Source organism: Peromyscus californicus, unplaced genomic scaffold (assembly GCF_007827085.1).
Source record: "Peromyscus californicus insignis strain IS unplaced genomic scaffold, ASM782708v3 Scaffold_22__1_contigs__length_63687245, whole genome shotgun sequence".
Lineage (NCBI taxonomy): Eukaryota > Metazoa > Chordata > Mammalia > Rodentia > Cricetidae > Peromyscus > Peromyscus californicus.
In genome coordinates, this window is record NW_026294525.1 from 12,550,326 (window position 1) to 12,571,869 (window position 21,544).

Consider the following 21,544-nt stretch of genomic DNA (forward strand, 5'->3'; position numbering starts at 1 on the left):
ACAGAAGGACAAAGAGTACCACTACGTCACTGACCACTGATTCTTGACATCTAGCAGCATCATGGCTGTTACTTTTTTAAAAGGTAAATAGGGATGGGGAGATGGCAAAGGGTGTGCACAGCAGGAGATCAGAGTTCAATCCCCAGGGCCCACATAAAAGTATATGCCTGGAACCCAGTGCTGGACTGGGGGGAATATGGGGGAGACCAGTGAATCTGAGCGTGCACTGGCTAGCCAGTCTAGTTAAAATGATAAATAAACATCAAGTTCCGTATGAGATCCTGTCTCAAAATAATGCGGAACGTGATAGGATACCCGAAAGTCAATGTGTGGCCTCCAGACAGGGACACACAGATACTTGCATCATTTCTGTCCATCACATGCACACGCCTCTCTCTCTCTCTCTCTCTCTCTCCTCTCTCTCTCTCTCTCTCTCTCTCTCTCTCTCTCTCTCTCTCTCTCTCTCTCTCTCTCACTCTCACTCTCACTCTCACTCTCACTCTCACTCTCACTCTCACTCTCTCTCTCTCTCTCTCTCTCTCTCTCTCTCTCTCTCTCTCTCTCTCACACACACACACACACACACACACACACACACACACACACACAAAATAAATAAATAAATAAAATAATAACATATACACATAAATAATCTAGAGTGGGGGAAAAATAACTTTGAAGGAGAAGACTCCTAGATAGGAATGGAAAAATTCTACCAGAAGGAAGGCAGAAACACAGCAGCATTTGAGGGTGGATACCCTGTCAGTACAGCTGCCTGTCTGGAATCACATGAGCATCTCTATCATCCTGCCTCTAGATTTGAGGGTAATTCTGATCTTGTGATACATTTTATAAGTAGATCCCTTTAATGTCAGAATGATCTGTGATAACAAATCACTGCCAACTTGCAATGTCTGGTGCATTTTATTGCTCAAGTCACCCCAGGAACTTTTTAGCTCTGAGCATGTACAAAGTCACCGGGGTCTCAAATGATGTAAGATGATTCAAATTCCTTAGACATAGAAGCTTCAACAAAATACTTTCAATTTAGGCCTCTATCCCCAAATTCCAAAACCCTGTCTATTTTCAAATCAGAAAGCCAGGCTTCATCTTTTTACTATTCCATTACAAGATGATGGTGTAACAGGGCATATGTGTTAACAGGCATCTAAAATTAAATGCCTTGGCAAAGATCCCCAAGAAACATGTAAATTGCTACTTGAGAAGTGTTCACTTCAGAAGCATATAATGCAAAAGTATGGCTAAAAGCAAATATCACAGAAATGCTAACAATTCTAGAATTTAAGTGGCAAGCTGATGGGTTCTCCCTCTATGGTTCTTTTGATCTCTTTTTGTATTCAGAAAAAAAATTGCAAATTTTCTTAATAAAAGGTGGGAGTAAATGGCATATGTGTTCACACATGTCAGTCCATGAAAAACACTGTTTTGCTTAAATGCCTCGTTGAGACTAAACAAAACTTGTCATCCTGATTGTAATCAAGAATATGAATATTCCACTCTGTGGGAACGAGCACACATGTTCACAAAGGCATGCTCACAAGGGTTTCTGCATCTCTTGGAGAAGAGATGGAAGGTGTATAATGATAAAATATGGTGTAGATAAAATATTCCTCTAGAATAAAATGAAGTCTGATTGTGGAAAAAAAAGGTAGAAAAAATGAAAGGCCAGAGGATGGCAGGGACAGTCACAAAATGTGGCCCTAGCACTTATGGACTTGCGGAAGCTGTGGGTGCCGGCACAGGGGCTGTAGAAGACTGAGCCCATCAACATTCAGTCATGGGAAACAGCTTCCGCTGTTGACGGTGGAGGGCTTCTGGCGGGAGAGGATGTGACTCTATTCAGTGATGTAGCTGCTGGTGATTCCCGTGCTGGAACTGACAGCTCCACATCCACATCCCTACAGCTGGCCCCTGATTAAACTCGGGGGTCACAGAGCAAAAGTAAAGACATAATAAAAAGACATGGAGGTTGAGTCTGGACATGGCAGGAGGAGGGGTATGGGTAGGAACGAGAGGGGGACAGAGGGTGCGGTGGTAAGTGTGAGCAGAAAAGATCACACACACAAGTGAAGTCGCCAGATAAGCATTCTTTTAAGCTTCGAGGACTTGGTGGTAAGTGTTTGCTAGCATGCACCAGGCTCTGGATTTGATATTCAGTCACACACAAAAATTAAAATAATTTATACAAACACATATGCCCTACTATCACAAGCGATAAAAATAAAATTATAGTGAGTATAATAGACGTATCTCAGAACCCAGGTCAGCAATTCACTTTAGCAATGCCAATGATGAAATCTATTTGCTTCATCTTAAAATGGGAGTGGGTAACAGCAGCACTCACCAGAAATGAAAACAAAAACAAATGTATTAAAGTATACAAAGGGCCAAGAAAAACTAAAAATAATTTTATGATACTGATGCTGAAAGCCACAACATGCTAAGTGCTCCACCACTGAACTTCACCCTCCAATGTCAAAAGGCAATCAATCTTTAAAGTAATATGAGGTGATATCAATAATCACTCTGCTTTGAATCTGAGAAACTCAATTCAGTATCGGCCATACTTTGAAGGTTGCTCAGATAATTACTGAGAAGCAGCTCAGCAGAAGCATCCCTTATTACTGACTGATCATCAGCATGGAGTTAAATAGAGGAAAACATAACAACAATAAACAAGAGTTAAAAACATAAACTGCCTTTGTCCAAACAAGAATCCAAAAGACTAATCCCGCCCAAGCATGACTCTTTGGTACAGTCACATTAATAAGAAAAAGATTCTGGATATCTCGTGCATAAAAGGGCATCTCCTGTGTTATTTCTGTGGAAGAGCAATCCTTCAGACCACAGGGGATGGACCAGCACAAAACTACAGAAACACTGCCTGCAAGAACGCAAAGGTTTGCAGAAATATTACCTGAGCTCCCCAGCTGACCAGAAACTCCAAATCTAGCCAGGCTGTGCCAAACACGACATCTTCAAATCAGCACAGAGACTAGAGTGAAGGTGGGTAGAGCAGCCTTCATATCCAAAGATCTGCCTCCCAGGCAAGATGCCGAAAACCCATGCAAATATACAACAGACACACACAGTGTGTTTGCCACTTGGTTGTGGTAGCCTGGAAGCTGACCGGTTCCCCCAGCATCAAGGTATTACAGCCTCTCCAGCCTGTCTACCAATACTGCTGTGTGATTTGATACAAATGATTTAATCTCTCTGAGCCTGTTTCCCAACCTGTAAGATGGGGAGAACACCTCTTGCCTCCCAGGTTTACTGTAAGGATTAAGTCAAAGGTTAAATGCAAAGCATTTAACACAGAGTCTGCCTGAGAATGTAAATTGGAAGCTGGAGAGAGACGGCCCAGTGGTTAAGAGCACTGGTTGCTCTTCCAGAGAACCTATATTTGATTCCCCACCCACATGGTGGTTCACAGTAGTCTGTAACTCCAGTTCCAGGGCATCTCCTGGCCTCTGTAGGTATTGCACCCATGTGGTGCACACACATAAGTGCGGGTGAAACATTCATATGCCTAATGAATAAATCTTTAAAAATGAATATATATTGCATCTTGTTTAAAGATCCTTTATTACTAGAAAATCCACTACTTTAAAAAAAAATGCTGACACACAGTGAATGTCCAGTGACTACATTAGTGAAAGCATGAATGAGTAAGGACATGAATGAGAGAGAGAGAGAAGACGTCTACTGTGGCGAGGATGTAAAGATGAACAGAAGACTCTCTGTGGCAGTCTCAGTCCTTCTATCAGAAGCTGCTTGTTGCCTTCTGTGGTGGTTTGAATAGGAAGGGACCCCACAGATGCATGTGTTTGAGTGCTTGGCCCCAAGTGGGAGTGGCGTTATGACAAGGTGTGGCCTTGTTGGAGGAAATGGTGTCACCTTGCAGGCAGGCTTTGAGATCTTGTATGCTTAAGCTATGCCCAGTGTGACACAGTCTCCACCTGCTGCCTGTGGATCAAGATGTAGACCTCTCAGCTCCTTCTCCAGCACCATGTCTGCCTGCATGCTGCCATGCTTCCCCACCATGATGATCATGGACTGAACTTCTGAACTGTAAGCCAGCCCCAATGAAATGCTTTCCTTTATAAGAGTTGCCACAGTCATGGGGTCTCTGTCATAGTCATAGGTGACTAAGACACCTTCCTTAAGAAGGCGGCAACCTCAGGAAACTAAAAGCAGGGTTGTCCTATGATCCAGCTACACCACTCAAAAGGGACACGCCCAAAGGAACCTCAGGTAGCCCTTGAGGGACATACCTAAGCATCCATGCTTATAGAAGCACTCACTCCTCCCATAGACAAGTTATAAAAGCACCTTAGGAGCCCACCAACAGATGAAAAGATAAAATATGGTCTACGCACAGAGTGGAGTTTTATTCAGCTTTAATAATGAAATTGTGTCACTTGTGGGAACGAGGACAGAACTAATGATCACCATGTCAAATGAAATAAGCCAGACTTCAAAAGACAAAACATCACATGCTTTCTCATATGTCCAATCGAGACATAAAAAGAAAGAAAGAAAGAAAGGAGGGGAAGAAGTAAAGGCGGGCAAAGGAGAGCAATAAATGATCAAAAAGATCAAACACAGACATGAAAATATTACCAAGAAATCCATTATTTTCTACAGTGAATCTATACAAATAAGTAAATAAAACCACCCCACTTGTGACCCTCTCCGATCAAACTAAACTGTCAGGAGATTCTGCCTCAAGTCCCTCAGCCATTCTTCTGAGCTGCTTCCGGCTCAAGGGGATACCCAAGCGAGTCTCTAGCTACATCTTCAGCATCAGGACCACACTGCTGCCTGGCCAGAGATTGGCCTCATGCTCTAAGGTGATGACAGGGGCCACACTGCATAAGTCCCCCCAAAATGGCTGCTAGATATTGAGTGAGAAATACAGTTTTAACTTCTAAAGCAAACTAGAAATGACTTCAAAAATCTCTAAGTCAGAGAAAATTCAAAATTAAATAGTTATCACTCTAAAGCCAGTGTAAATCTAAATTTCAAAACAGAACCTTTTTCTGCATGTTTAAAAGATATCATATATGCAAAAATGCCTAAAGGAGTTGATCACTATGGAAATGAGGTTTATACCATGAATATTGAAAATGTTCAAGTGTTATCTTGCATTATACAACAAGCAAACCTTGTTAATTTTTTTAAAAAACCTCTGTGTTTGTGTGTGCACACATGTGTGCACTTGCATGTGCATTCGCAAACCACTGCCCACATGTGGAGGTCAGAGGACAATTTATGGAAGCCTGTTTCTTCTACAATGTGAGTCCTGGTGATTGAACTCAAGTATTCAGACTTGGTGGCAGGTACCCACTGAGCCACCTTGCTGCCCCAAACCTCATTAATTTAACAACTAGTTACTTTTCTAAGAACAAACAAGTGTTATATGACAAAAATTAAAGTGTTAAACTAATTCTTCATAAGCCTTCCTTTCTAGGAATTTTTTTCCTATAAGTTAATACATCCAAATTAAATTCACTTCGACAATTCACAATGAAAGAACGCATTAAGACCTCTGAAGGTTTTTTATTTCATGTGTATGTATGCATTGTGTGCTCTTTGATGTGTATACCTTGTGCCTGTTTGTATGCACAGATGCATGCAAATCCCTTCAGAAGCCAGAAGAGGGCATCAGACCCCCTGGAGCTGCTCAATGTGGGCACTGGGAACTCAACTCTAGTTCTCTAAAAGGGTAAACAAGTGCTTTTAACCACTGAGCCCTCTCTTAGGCCCCTACAACCTCCATTTTGAAATTCAAATGGATTGCTTCATAGTAAGTAAATGGTGATGTGACTGCAAGTCATGCAATGCGTCGTTTTAAAAAGTCAGGCTACTAAAAAGATAAAATGAACTTGTTGGTGGGGACACACACAAAGAAAATCTTTTAGAAAAAAATGCTCATGGAATCTTGGCCTATAAACAATAGCCCTGAATGCTGTTTATAACATTTTAAGGATTATCCTTGAACCCCCCAGAATGTGATCCTACCCTGCCTGGCTCTAAGGTAACCAAGTGCTTTGTCCAGCCTCTCACTCAACTCAGTGGGTTTTTCTAGTCTAAAGTGGTACAGGCTGCAAGGCTCCTGATGAGTGCAAACCAGAGTTGGTGAGCCCAAGTTGCAGAAGACATGAACAGAGCGAGCGGTCTACAAAGCCCAAGCTTCCTTTTACTTTGGGGGCCTCCTCCATCGCCTGCACAGATGGACTGCTCTCTTTTTGTTTAAATCTATTGAGCAAAGGGTGCCTCTCAGCACACTCTGTAAAAAAAAAAAAAAAAAAAAAAAAAAAAGCAGCTGAGAATACCTTCCAGGGGGTTCAGCAATCATTTAGTCACTCTCAAACTCCCACTAATTACTGTGACTCCCCTCCGGTAGCTATCTGCTCACTCCCCTCTCCCCAGCCTGCCTCCTCACTGCTGAAGTCACCTGCCATGAATTTCCCTGGCCCACACTGCATTCCCTCCTCATCTACCTCAGCACATGCACCAGAAGCATGCCGGCCCATCAGATAAAACAAAGAAAACAGACCCCAGGTTGGCCTCCCTGGAGCTCGGGAGGTTCTGAGCAGATTCCTGAGACACCGGCTGGTCTATTTTTGGCTCCTGGTTAGGGCTATGTCCAGATGGAGTTGGGGTCCAGTGGACAAGCTAGTCCCAGGGTCCACACATACATGCAAATGATACACACTTCCCATTTCAGCAAGCTGTGAGATTTTTAAGGAAAAGAAGGGAGCAAGCCAGTCAAGCTCAGGGATTACTCACAGAAACATAGATGACATGTTTTACACCCAGCTGGTATATTAAATATCTCCAATATGGGGGTGGGGGCGGGGGGTGGGACATGGCTCAGCGAGTAAAGCATTTGCCCACAAATGTGGGGACCAGAGTTCAGATCCCAGCACCTACAGAAAAGCCAGGCAGGGATAGCAGCCAACTTTAATCCTAACACATGGGAGGCAGAGATGGGACCCCTAGGGCAAGCTGGCTAGCTAGACAAGCCAAATTGGCACACTCTAGATTCAAGTGAGAGACCCTGGCTCAGTATATAAGGTGGAGAGTGATCAAGGAAGACGGTTGATGTCAACCTCAGGCCTCCACGTACATGTACGCCCCACACATATACAGCATTTCCCTAGAAACTCCAGCCTGACACAGACCTTGCCACCAAGTGTGGGAACCCTTTCCCACCAAAGCAGAGCCCAGCAAATTACACTTCTGGGAGTGAGTTTATCATTTTCTTACAGAGCATACTGGAGGGATTACTCACAGAAACATAGATGACATGTTTTGCCTCCCCGGGCAAAAGCAGCAATACCACCAAAAGGCTGGCCCCAGCATGGACGGTGACTTATGCAGAGCGATATAGATGGAGTGCCCTCACCCCATTAGCCTTCCACAGACTACAAATTCTAACATCTCCAGAGTCATGAAATTAGGACAGAATTGCATACTAATGGCCAGGAGGTGCAGGGTTAAGGGGATGGCTGGAATCTCAGGTGAAGGTTCAATGGCTCCCCCTCCCCCTTACTTCTATGATGGAAAGTCAACAGTCAACAGGCCAGGCTCAGGGGTCTTAACTAGTTGCAGCTGTCCTGAAGACAGTGAATATTGTGTTCAGGGGACAATATTCTGCAACACAGTTCAGTCCCCAGAGCGCGTGTGAAAAAATTTCAGGAGCAGTGTGAGCCTGGAATCCCAGAGCTGGGGAGGTGAAAACATATGGGTCTCTTGGGCTCATTGGCCAGTCAGCCTAGCCAAATCAGCAAGCCAGGCCAGCTGGAAACTGGGTCTCAATAAAAATTAAGATGGGCGGCTCCTGAGGTTGCCCCCGGCTTCCACACCACACGAAGACACATGGTCACGTCATGTCATACTACACATTCACATATACACACACACACACACACATACACACACACACACACACACACACACGCTGCCTGTTGTGCACCACGCACAGATGTGGGCTCAGGAACCAGGCAGCAATGAACCAGATAGAACTTCTGGCTCCAGTGAGGACAAGAAGTTGATACACAAATATATGAACACATGAACAAGCAAAGCAGGTATCAGCGAGGGATCACTATTCAGCAGAAAATTAAAATACGGTGGCAGAACGGGGCCGCAACCATTCGATTGGTGGTTTCTGGACCCTCAGAGGTAGATCCGTGAGCTGAGAGCTAATTTCGTACAATGGAACCAACCAGGAAAAAGAGGCAAAGGCTGTTGGAAGTTTGTTTTGTGAGCGCACTTCTGCAAAGCATCATGGGCTGCAGACCCTCTGCCCCAGACACTGCCTGGAGTGCTAGCCTCTCCAACAACACATCTACCAGGGAAAACCCGAGGATGGCACAGCCGAAATGATGCAGTGGGAATCTTACCTCACCTTGGCGGGTTCCTTATGGCCAGAGCTTGGAGTTTACCAATCCTACAACTCCAGGCAGAAACTGTACTTCCTAGATGTTCTCAGGTGGGAGGGTCTACATACTGCAGCGTCTGAACATGTGTCAATCAGTACCTGACCTCCAAGACACAGCTGGCGAGCTCCATCTCCTCCATCTAGAGCCCCACAGAGGGACTGGGCAGATTCCCACCCTGAACGGATCATCCAGCCAAGTGCCTTTGTGATAATTTACTCAGACTGGAGCCCATGACTGCCAGATCCTCCGTATCAGCACCGAGGAATCCACTGCCCTGCCCCCCCGCCCCCCAATTCCCATACACTTCACAGCTACACAGGAATGTGGTCATTCAGCAAAGACACCAGACTGACACAGACTCTCACAGATGTGAGACACAATGCCTCAAACTTACCCTTAAGTAGAAAAACATGTGTAGACAACACTGAGCGTAGTCATTCATTCACCCACAAGGAGCTGGCTGAAGAGGTAACTCTGTCAATCACTCAGCCCTGCCAAAAGACATCAAAGAGACAGAAGTGGTGAGCAACAGTTTTTCACAATCCGAATTTTGTGGTTAAAAGTCAACATCTTGACATTGTGCTATATCACAGACTTGATAGGAAAAAAGAAAATCTATGGAGAAATGTGTGCAGAGTTAAATGATTAACTATAAAGTAAATCTAAAGGTCTTCCCCCACGCTAACTGGAGGGGGGTGTTTACTGCTCCATCCCATAACCTCACATGGATGAATGGAAGCCAGTAAGCATGGACAGATGATAGGCAAAGGAGGAAGAGAAGACAATGAGCCCGGACAGGAAAGGGGGGAGATAAATGGATAGGTAGGTAGACAAAAATGAGGTAGCTGGATATAGGTGATAAAGAGGCTGATAGATGCAAAGGCAGATAATAATCAAGTACAGGATAAATAGAAAGACCAGACGGGCAGGTGAGCCTAGGGTGACCAAGCTACTAACTACTCCGGTAATTGGACATACAGTGTAGGACAATGTCTGCGGTCACACTGAGCTCCATTCAAACAGAGAGAAGCAGTCAAAACAAACAGAGGGCAAAGTTATGAAAATATCCTAGAGAGATGTGCTGTGCAGACAGACAGACAGGTCATCAGGCAGCCAGGGACAAACCACCACTTTAAAATAGAAGAGCAGGAAGTGGTTCAGTGAGCCAACGGTGGAGAGAGGATCCCTGGGGTGGAGGGACTAGCCAAGACTCTAGTGAGGCCAGCACGTCTCCAAGAGTTATCACGCAGGGGAGGAAAGTCAGAGGAGGAAGGACTCATTCTTAGCAAACAGGCAGTCTGTAGGTCTTCTCAAATTACAGAGAATGAAACCTATGTTTGGCATGCTCCCCAGAGATGTACTCGTGACCCATTAATCATTAAACCAGAAAATCCTCCCCCACACCCACCAGGAAACAGATTGAAGAAACTGAGGAGAGAAGGGTAGGTTTGCCATTTTTTGTCCATTTACTTAGAGCTGGGCTCTAGCTCCTGAGTTCAGTGGCTCTCCTACCTTGGATCCTGAGTATTGAGAGATGTGTCTTAGTTTAAGACCCCACAGAACTTCTGACATTTACACAATGCACAGATAAGAGTGCCTCCTACCGAAACTCTTGGAACCACAACATTTCAGATCACAGAGATGTTCAGATTTTGGAATAGTTGTATAGACTTCATCAAATTTTCTGAATTGCTAACAATGATACCCCAAAGGTTTCTGATTCCAGATTTCAGATGTGTAGATTGAAGGGCCCAGCATGGACCACATTAGGTGCTGAGGATGTGGTATAGCATCTCCATCCTTGACAGGAGAACACTATGGAGCCAGTAGGCTGACTCTGCCACCCAGGTCTAGAGCATGGGTCTATATTTCAGACAGTCTGAACCTCCAGTTTCCTCAGCTTTAAGCTAGAGATGATATTCGTTACTGTAAGTATTGATTGTGATTAAAGCATGGAAAGTACTTGCTGAGTGGTCAGCACAAGAGGAACCAGGCAGGACTAATCTTTCACTGTGAAGTCACATTGGCAGATACTTGATTGTCAGCACGGTGCATTCTATAGGGATGCAGATGGATGGTGCGGTGTGATGGGGATAACGGTTTCAACACGCAGGGTCCCAATAGCAGAACTGGTGTGGTCCTTCTGAAACCAGCCTAAGCCGAGGACTGTGGTTCCTATCTGTAATCCTAACATTGGAAGACGGAGGCAGGAGGAGTGCTGTTGAGTGCAAGCCCTCAGAATGAAATCCTGTCTCAAAAAAAAAAAAAAAAAAAAAAATCAAAGCCTATGGGCAGCAAGTAAAGGCACTTGTTGACAGGCCCTCTAACCCGAGTGAGGTCCATCCGCAGGAACCGCAGGGGAGAGACGGAACTGAGTTCCATAGGTTGTCTCCTGACGTCTGTGTGCACTCACAGACAGACTATAAACAAATGTATACAAACACTTTGTTTGTTTTAGATAGCCTTGGCTGGCCTAGAGCTTGCTATGTAGACCAGGCTATCCTGGAACTCACAGTGATCCTCCTGCCTCTGCTCCTAAGTGTTGGGATTAAAGGCATGTGCCGCCATGCCTGGCTTATACAAACATGAAACCCACCCACTCTCTTGACTCTACAGATGATAATTTAAAATCACAAGCGATAGCTAACTTTGTCCAAAAAGACATACATGGCTCAAAGAAAAATTTCAGGCTTCTGGTCTATTAGTCAAGATTGCCTGCCATATAGAATAAATCTCACAGTGACAAAATAATACAATTCACTTTGACATCAACTCAGGTGGATCAAAAGTATCGTGAGCTGGTAAGAAGAGAAAATTGAATTGAGCTTCGTTGGAATGCATCTAAATAGAACATACTGACGATCCTCAAAACCCAAGAATTACCCTATTTCATGGATGGCTTGACAGCTATTTTACTAACCAAAACACTATGAAATGCATGTTTTCCACGTTCGACATTTTCTCATGATAATGACATTGTGTCTCAGTATGTGATGTGACAATTAATGCTGTGTGCTTTTGTATGAATGTGACAGATTTTTATTCCATGTATCTTTATTTCCCTAGAAATGCCTTCTGGGAGAACTCCTGAACACCCAGCCTAAGTGGCCCCTCTTCCATGAAGCCTTCCTCACTTACCTCCCCTCCTCTCCCAAGTCTTATAGGGTTATCGCTCTCCCACTCCACTTTACCAATCTCATTACGTAGCCAACTGCCTTGTGATTATTTTTCCCTTGTCTGTTTGCTACTAATTGGACTTTTCTAGCGAACACCGTTCTTTCACACCTTCATTAAAGCATACTCCTTTATCTCTTTGCTAGTTTTGGTTTTGTGTTATGTCCCACAGACTTTAGTTAGAGCCGTCTACGTGATTCTGAGTTTGGAACTAACCATCAGAGCCACGTGGGCTCACCAGTGCTGATACACCTGGACACCACACTTCCCCCTCCCGGAATCTGCCAGTTGTCAACAGGACAACAGTGTGTGGCAGAGCCCCATGGGTCACCCCCCTCCCATTGGGCTCCCATCAGAAGGGCCCATCTTCTGTTGACCCAGTGCCAGCATGCTCGGCTGCTGGGAGTTCAGTTTCCGTGTTCACATCCCACTTAGAAGATCGCACTTCAAAGCCTTTTCCCATCTTTCAGCTCTGATGTTCTTCCTGACCCATGGTCTGCAGCGTTCTCGGAACCTCAAGGGAGTGCTCTGAATGCCTAGACTTCTACATTTTTATTTTTGTGTGCTTGGTTTGTATTTAAGACAGGGTCTCACATATCCCAGGCTGGCCCCGAACTCACGATGCAGCTAAGACCAGTGTTGAGCATCTAGCTCCTCCCAACTCCACCTCTCAAAATGCTGAGCTTACAGATGTGAGCTTACAGATATGAGCTACCAAGCTTTCCTCTGCTAGATTTTAATAACTTGAAAGTAAAGGGTTCCTCTTTTGTCTTCCTGGTGTCTAGCTTGGTTGCTTATACATGGCGCTTAAAGAAAGAAGCAATAAATGGGTAAATGGAAAAACGAAGCCAGCAGATTACCAACAACTCATCACAATTTTATCCTAAAACAGCTGCTTCCCCAGCCTATCACCATGACTGAAGTTGAAAAGGAGAGGAAGTTTTAATAGCCCCTTTCACTGTGGACTAAAATGAGGGGAAGGGATGCTTGATCCTAGGGCACACTGATACCAACCCTGCACATCTTATAGATGGACAAAGTGAGACCCAGAATAGACCAGCGAGGCCTTCCACATGAACTGGACATCAACTTGGTTCCAAGGGGGACGATTAGTGGCCACCAAGATCACTCAGCTGTGAATCACCATCTTCACCTTCCCTACTTTCTCCAGTGTCATATGAATAAAGTGACTCTCATCTAGCTGGACCAAGAGCCACCTTTACCAAGTGGATGGTCTTTCTGCGGTACATGAGGACTGGCAACAGGCTAGGTATGCCAGCATCTCATCACTACGGGTTTTAACATGGCCTCTGTCTATTGTATCTAGCCTAAAAAGATTATTGTCTAACAGGCAAGTTTCAGAGACATACCACTGTCCTTTCCCAAATGAGTCTGTCATTTACCTGGACAGGAAAGTTGCCCATCGCAGAAACAAAAAAATAGCATAAAGCCTAGCTAACCACAGAGGTCAACACAATGGCCTCTCTGATCATTGCCATTTTTCCCCATTGAGAATTGTCTTATTTAGGGTTTCTATTGGGGAGGAAAGAGTTATTGGATTTATACTTCCACACTGTAGTCCATCACTGAAGGAAGCCAGGATAGGAGGAACTCAAACAGGGCAGGAACCTGGAGGCAGGAGCTGATGCAGAGGTCATAGAGAAGTGCTGCTTACTGGCTTTGCTTTCTTATAGAACCCAGGACCACTAGCCCAGGGATGGCACCTGCCCATAATGGGCGAGGCCCTCCCCTCATGGTTTAATGAACACTAATTAAGAAAATGCCCTACAGGCTTGCCTGCAGCCTAACCATATGGAGCCATATGGTTTCTTAAATGAGGGCCCTCCTCTCAGATGACTTTAGCTTGTGCAAGTTGACCTAAAGCTATTCAACACAAGAGTGCTTCCTCCACAACAGCCCCTGGAACCATTCCCCACTCTCATCCCTTGAGAGAGCCTTTCTTTTCTCCATAATAAACTCTACCTGCCCTAGAACATTGTGTGTGTGTGTGTGTGTGTGTGTGTGTGTGTGTGTGTGTGTGTGTGTGTCTTGTCCGAGTTCTTTTGATGACAATCAGAAGGGCCCTGGAGCTGAGGGTGGGTAGACCAAGATCCTCCTGGCACTGACAAGCAAAATTTACCTGCCAGAGAACTCCAGCAATTCTGCTTTCCAGTGAGACAGAGGGTGTGCTTGGCCCTCCACCTGCTCACAGGCACCACATTTAAGCATGGTCATTAATCCACGTGACTCCTACCCTTTTTCAGTGTGAAGACCAGGCAGTCGTGGAGTCCCAGAGTGGCCCTGCTTGTCACCATGACATCACTTTCATTTAATATAAACGCGTCCTACATTTTTCTTCCCCGAGTTTTTTTGAGACGAAAAGTTGCTAGCTTTTTATGTTCAACAGTACTTAAAATTCTGTTCCCACACCCTCCCGAGAAGGTGAATATGAACTCTACCATCAGCTACATTGCTGAATGAACAGTACATTTAAATGATACATCAGGGATGGGGAGACGGCTCGGTGGATAAAGCACTTGCAGCACAATCCTGAGGACAGGAGTTCAAATCCTCAGCGCCACAGCTCTCGATGGCTGAGAAAGGGGACACTCTGGGCAAGCTTGTTACCAAGACTAGCTGATGTGTGAGAGACAAGGCCTCAGTACCTAAAGTGGAGAGTAACTGAGGAAGACACATGTCATCAACCTCTGGCTTCTACACATGCATCCATATGTGCATCCATACACCAACGCACACATACACACATGCATACATGTGTACATTCATACACGTGCACATGCAGCACACACATACTAAACAAATAAATGTTACATGAGTCACATTAGAAAACTCAACTAAATGCCTCTATTTATCCAGCGTTCACCATCAGGTGAGCAGGTGTGGGACCCAAAGTACTCAGCTCAAATATCCACAGTGGTCAGTTTGAAACTTCTGAGGAGGACAAAGACATGGTCACAACCCAATTGCCCTTAAAGTATGTTCTTCCCACCCTACCCCAACTAGGTAGAATGTTCTTTCCTTCCTGGTCCTGCTGGTCCTGCAGACTGAACCCAGGGCCTCAGGAGTGGTAGCAAATGCTCTCCCACAGCAGCTCTTACTGACAAGCTTTGTTCCCTCAAGTGCAGGCCCTCTTCACATTACACCCACTACGCTCAGCACCTCCTTAATGAATATGCTTGAAAGCTCCTGGGTTTGTTTCAGCCTATTATCAGCTCAGTAGCTTATCAGTTCAAGGGGCCCTAGGGTAGGAGTCAAACAATGCCGCTCATGAGAAATTCTCCAGGACTGAAAAGTGACAAGTGAGTCTCTGGTCACCATTAAGTCCCATCACGTGACTGGGGGTGGGGGGGGGTGTTGTATCTGACTGAACCCCTCCAGGACCACCACTCACAGGTAGCTGACCTAGCATGTCAGTCTCATTGGCCTTTAGAGGCTCAAGAGATAATGAATAAGCCACTCAGAGACCATGTCCAGGCATTAGGTAAGACTACATTATGACAAGCTACATATCTTCTGTGAACCATCTTTACCTCTCTCCCCCGACATCACTAGCATACCGTTCCTACACAAAGGACGGGGGCAATCAGATCCTGGGCTCCACAGAGGCAAACCAGACACAGAATCACCCAATTAACTGGAACAACTAACCAACAAGCGTAACTGTACAGAAGGCAGTGTAAGCAAGAGAACAAAATGCCAACAGAACCTGCCATGTGCCAGCAATGCGAGCATTTCTTTAACAAAAGTGGGGAATTAAAAAAAACAAAATGAGAGGACCTACTGACTCTAACTTGGGGTGGGGAGAACATGTAAGTATGTCGGGGGGATAGTTCAGTCAGTAAAGAGCATGCCATGCAAGCATCAAGATCCAAGTTTGATCGCCAGAACTCATGTCAAAAATCGGGTAGAGCAGTCTGTGTGAGTAACCACTGGGCTAAAAAGGCAGAGGCAGTAGGGTCCTTGGGGGCCCGATGACCAGTGAGACTAGCCATATTGGTGAGCTCCAGGCTCAGTGGGAAACAATTGATCAAGACACCAGCGTTGACCTCTAGGCTCCATATGCCTGGCACATGCACACCGATACACCTGCACACACTAATACACCTGCACACACATGCACACAATCAATAAGTAAAAACACAAGGAAGAGCAACTTGCATCACTCCTAAGGATGAACACCAGAGAGCTGTGGATAGACCAATCCATCAGCTGTGCATACATCAGCAAATGTGTTCAAATTTGCAGCAGGGTCTGAGCCATCTCTACCGAGCATGTGATGCAGCCTCAGCAACCCTGCAGAATGACAAAGTCTCAGGGACCAACAAGCCACAGAGTAAGGCAGACTGGGACACACCTGCCCCCCATGAGGTGGTTCCCAGGAATGAGTGTAACTGGGGAGGGGGGCCTTGCTTTGTCTCTGAGCTTAGATGGTTGAGCCTGATCAGAGGTATTCTCTGCAGGACATTTTTTCATTCTTGTCTGTCTTTAGTTTTGAGACAACAGGGTCTCACTACACAGACTGAGTGAAATCAGATCTGCCTGCCTCTGTCTCCCAGGTCCTGGGATTAAAGGTGCCCTCCGAATAGTTTCATCTCACCCAAGACTACATATAACTTCTGCAGAGCTGCACAATACAGAAAAGAAACCGGTGGTTTGGTGTTCAGCATCACCTCAATGTCCCTTTATGATGCTGTGATCCCTAATCACCACTGCCAACCTCGATGGATTTGGAATCATCGAGGAGACACGCTGTTGAGAAAAATCTCCAGGGAGGTTGAAGTGAGAAAGCAAAGCCCATGCTGAATGTAAGAGGCACCGTCCTATGGAATGGAGCTCCCAACTGAATTGAAAAAAACAAAAAAAAAAGATGGCAAGGAAGCCTGTTGAGCACCAGCATCCATCTCCCCTCTGCAGCTCAAACTCCCCCTATTGTGACTTCCTACATCCGCTCTACCCCGAGCCAACATAAACCTTTCTGTCCTTGAGTTGCTTTTTGTAGAGTGTCTTGCCACAGCAACCATCAAAGTAACTCACCACCAGCGGAGAGAGTGAGTGAAGGAGGGAGCAGCCCAGGAATGTGTGAATCACCCATGGTGCTGGTCACCGCCAGGTCCCCTAGCAGCTCAGGATTCCAGCAGACTACGGAAAGATTAACTTTGCATGCCTCAATGGGTCGGTCGCGTATTGGCCCTTGGAGACGATGGAAATATTTGACTCTCCTAAACTTTTCAAAGTGATTACATTTCCTTCCTGGAGACGGGGCACAGCCTATGTATGATTCAAAGATCAAATAAATATGGTATAACGGACCGGCACCCTCATTATGGACCTCGAGGAAACAATGATTTCAGAGTCACGAGCTGAGCAAAGAAAGTAAATACTGAGGCCCTCCCCAGGGGAAACACGGAATTCAGCAGGGGAAACCTCATTATTCCCAAACTGAATCTGCCAGGACCATTCCTGCTACGGACCTGACACAGGTGCATGCAAGGCAAGAACTGCGGGGCAGAACGTGAGCCCTTATTTCAGGTGCTATTTTTAAAGACTTGTTTTATTTGTGTGCATGTCTGTATGAGTGTGTGCTTTGTATGCGCATGGGTTGTGCATGCCCGTGTACACATGCAGAGGCCATAAGCAGCTGTTGGATCCCTCAAAGCTGATGTTGCAGGCATTTAGGGGACACCTTCCTTGTTACCTAGTGCTAAGACCGGAACTCCAGTCCCTGAACAGCAGCCACTGCGCCATCTCGTCAGCCATCAAAGGCTACTTTTATTGCAACACAGTACATACTCCTTTAATTTCACTGTGACTTGGGCAATGCCACCCTTGATACTTGAGGACACCATCTTACTTCCAATTAAACTTTTATCCAAAGCCAAATACTTAGGAAAATGAAAACCTGTCTTTACATACTTGTCAGCAAAATACATTGTGTTTCTAAAAATAAACAATCAGGAAAGTTTTTACACTGAATTCTCTCTTAAATGCCTTTCGTAAATATTTTCATTTCCTCTCATTATCAAAGAATTTGAGTAAGATAAAGTGGTACCAGCTCACTGAGAAGGTCCTGGTAATACGGGGGCCATACTACAGCCTCTGAGATAAAGTTTAAATGAGGCTAACAAGCCCCAAACTGAAGGTCACAAGGCAGACAGATAACGGTGTCTTTCCAGAAGGTGAGAAAAACGCTTGACAGAAGGCCGCTTCGGTTTCAATTCATCCATTACTTCTGTAGAAGGGGCGCTTGCAGCAGCTTCCAGGGGTTATTCGGCTAATGTCTTATTCTCCTGCCATAAACAAAATGTACCAAGAGGTAAGCAGACACCAGAACCTATTTGACAAGTACAAAGCTAGGGTGAAGCCAAAGGTGAATTTCTCACCGAATTTATAGAGGTCCTGGCACTTGCTCCACATTGTCGTATGTAAGGAACAGTGAGGTGCTAGGTTAGACACTGTGAATGCTCCTCACACGGGGACAGCTGGGGACGGCCCGGCACAGCATCACTTACCATGGGTTTAGATTAGTAAGGAGAGAAAAGACAACTGAGGGAATTGATCAAGTGTACCAAGAAGAGGGATTAATACCTGGGGTGGAAGCCAAACAGTGCCGTGAAAAAGAACGCCAGAAGTCCTTCGTTTAAAAAAAAAAAAAAAAAAAAAAAAAAAAACTTAAGATTTCGCTAAATCTATCTGAAACAGAGCGTTAGCAGTGATCACCACTTAAGTCTTCATGTTCAATCAACTATGGGAAGCAATGGCTTGGACCAGTTTAAGAGAAGAAAACAAAGCATGGAATACCTGTAAAAGTGAAATATCTGCTTCTGTGAGGAAGCAGGCATCGGGGCTCAGCCAGGGGTTTGGAGAACACGCGCAATCCACTTCCAAGGACACAAAGACAGATGCCATGCTCACTGTCGAGAGCAGGCCGAGATGGGGAAGATGGCCAGAATGATGCCCAGCAGAGGCACATGAGGAGGCTCACCCTGTGCCATGGGCCACCTCCCCCTGCGGGGGAGTTCAGATTAAAGCAGAGCATAGGAGATGTCTAGGTGGGGAGATGTCTTCAAACCTCCTGAGCTTGAAGAGAAAACACAGAGAACCTACTGTTTAAGAAAGAAAAGTCACTGAACAGGGTACTAGCATGTTCTGGGAGTTTACAGAATAAATAACTTCCTGCTGACCCTCAGAGGTCCGATGCACAGTAAGATTGGGGGATACGGATCAATTAGCATAAATTATTTATTTAAAAATTGGGAAGAAAAAGATCCTTTCACACAGTCAAGTAGGGATCTATCTGTTCCTGTTGTGTTTTCAGGATTTTGTTCCTTTCCTGGTCAACCAACCCGTCTTCACTGTTCCTGGTATATTACAAACTCCTCACCAAATGATTGACAGTTACTCCTCCTAAATAACTTGTATTTCCCCCCAAACAATGCTAACAAGGGAATTTCCTTTAATTCTAGTGATTTTAGCATGACATTACCAACACACTTCCCCCATAGGTAGGTATTTTATTACTTGATTTCTCGTGAGTATGAATAACTAAAACCTCAACCAGAAAAGAGCTGTAGACGGTGAGAGGCTGGAGAAAGGACAGCGACATGCATACTGGTTGACTGTTTTCCCCCCATAAGATACATTCCAGGGATGCAGCTGAGAAGTAAGATTTAAACTAGACCATCGGGTGGGTCCCTGGATGAAAGCCGCACCCCCTCCTGCCACTCAAACTACTCCAGGAAGCCCATCCCCCCTACACCTCTGTGATCCATGTCCGACCCTGTTTACAGGAGATCCTAGATTTAGCAATGGATCTATCTTGGGATTTTTTGCTTTTTTTATAAGAAGTAAAGCACACCCATACAACCGTTGGGTTCTGTACTTCTGTTGTCCACAATAAATTCCATGGGCTCTTGAAAACCTTATTACAAGTCAGGCTTTGTGGACTGTGTTTCTGCCTGAGCACAGATTAGCATCACTGCTCTGGGTACATTTATGGCGGGCCAGGCTAGCTTCTGTGTTCAGCAAGAAAAGCTTATTTACTAGCTCCACTTTCAACTGGTGACATTTTCCACTTCTGATGAGGTACCGGGCTGTAACTCCACCGTAAGTAGAGGGCCACCTTCAGTATTAACAACTCTCCTGGACTCTATTGAAATGTGTAGCTGGCTGCAAGCTGTGCCCAAGTCAAGCCCCTAAATGAATGTCCTCCCAGCTCCGAGCCAAACTGTGTTCCTTATGAAAACCTTCTCCCACTTTTTAAAATGCTGTATCATATATTTTATTTGACGTGTGTTTGGCCTGTGTGTATGTGCACTGTGTGTGCCCGGTACCTGTGGAGGCCAGAACAGGATGTCAGATCCCCTGCAGACAGTTACAGATGGTTGTGAACCACCATGTGGGTGCTGGGAACCAAACCCAGGTCCTCTGGAAGAGTAGTCAGCACTCTTAACCACTGAGCCATCCCACCAGCCTGCAATCATGGACTACTCATTGTATACTAAATCTTGCGTCAAATTTTGTTCTCACCTCATCCAAAATTCCAGCTACTTCCCAGTGGGACCAGACATGGAAAGTAGACGGGAGAGTGATCCCATCCCCCAAGAGAAAGTAAATCAAAAGAACAAGAATGAAGGCTATCTTAGAGTTCTTTATACAGTTTAAGTTCCACAGTAATGGCACATGGGGGCTACTATTCCGGTCTTAGGTGTCCTCTCACAGCTACCAACAGAATTTCATTGGTTATAGGTGACCGTGGTAACATGCCTGGACACAAAATATCCTGTACTAATCACACTGAGGGTCTTTCTTTTTACTTTGTCCAATTTGAACATTTAATCCAACCCATCAGCCCTTACTCTACACAGACACTCCCCTCCTTCTGTGACAGGACATTCAGGGGGCCAGCATCACATACCCAGTCTGCTACCCCCAGCACTGCATCCTACTCTGCCTCCTGTGCAGAACCATGACTACCCCCATCTTTTAGTTCTCCAAAGCAGTGGTCCCCATCTCTGCCTCTGTGATGAGCCTCTGGGTTCTCACACATTCAGACAGCTCTGAAGACAGAACATTAATCACATTTTAAAAACCAAAAGTCTCTTGGTCCCTTAGGAAGAACTTGAACAAACAAGAAAAGGCCTACTGATATTAAAAATTTGGAAAAAGCTTCCCATTGATTTAATCAAATGAGATGAGTAGTCCAGTCAGGCCCACTAACCCAAGCCTCTAATCTCAGCTGCTCAGAAGGAGGAACTTCAAATCCAAGGCCAGCCTGGGCTACAAAGTGAAGTTTAAGTCCAGTGTGGGACAGGTTCAGATCTGAAACAAGAGCTAGGCATAACTAAAAATAATCAATTCCTTAGAAAACCCTTCCACCTGTAAACTTCAAGTACAACATTACGTAATGCCAGGGTGTAAGTGGCACACAAAAATCAGCTGACCTACTTCCTAGTCACAAATAACAATGCATGTGTGTACATGTGTTTATATGTGTGTGTGTGTGCGCGCGCACACACACAGAAACAGAGGTCAGCCTTGGACACCATTCCTCAGAAGCCACCCACCTTGGTTGGTTGGTTGGTTTTGAGACAGGCTCCTTCATTGGCCTGGAGTCACCCAGGAGTGAGGTTGGCTAGGCAACAAGCCCCAGGCAGACGCAGCTATCCACAGGTCCACGGTGCTGCTGTACAGGACAGCACCAACCCAGCATAGCAGCAGCGGACACTTTGGTCCTGGCGCTGAGGGCTAAGGAGCCACTTTGGGGACAGCACTCTCCCCCTCGTCCTCACCCAGATGCTCTTAGTTCCCACCTCCTGCTCAAAGGGAGTCTGTGGGGATTACTGATGCCCGAGAGACCTTTCATCTCTGTGGATGAA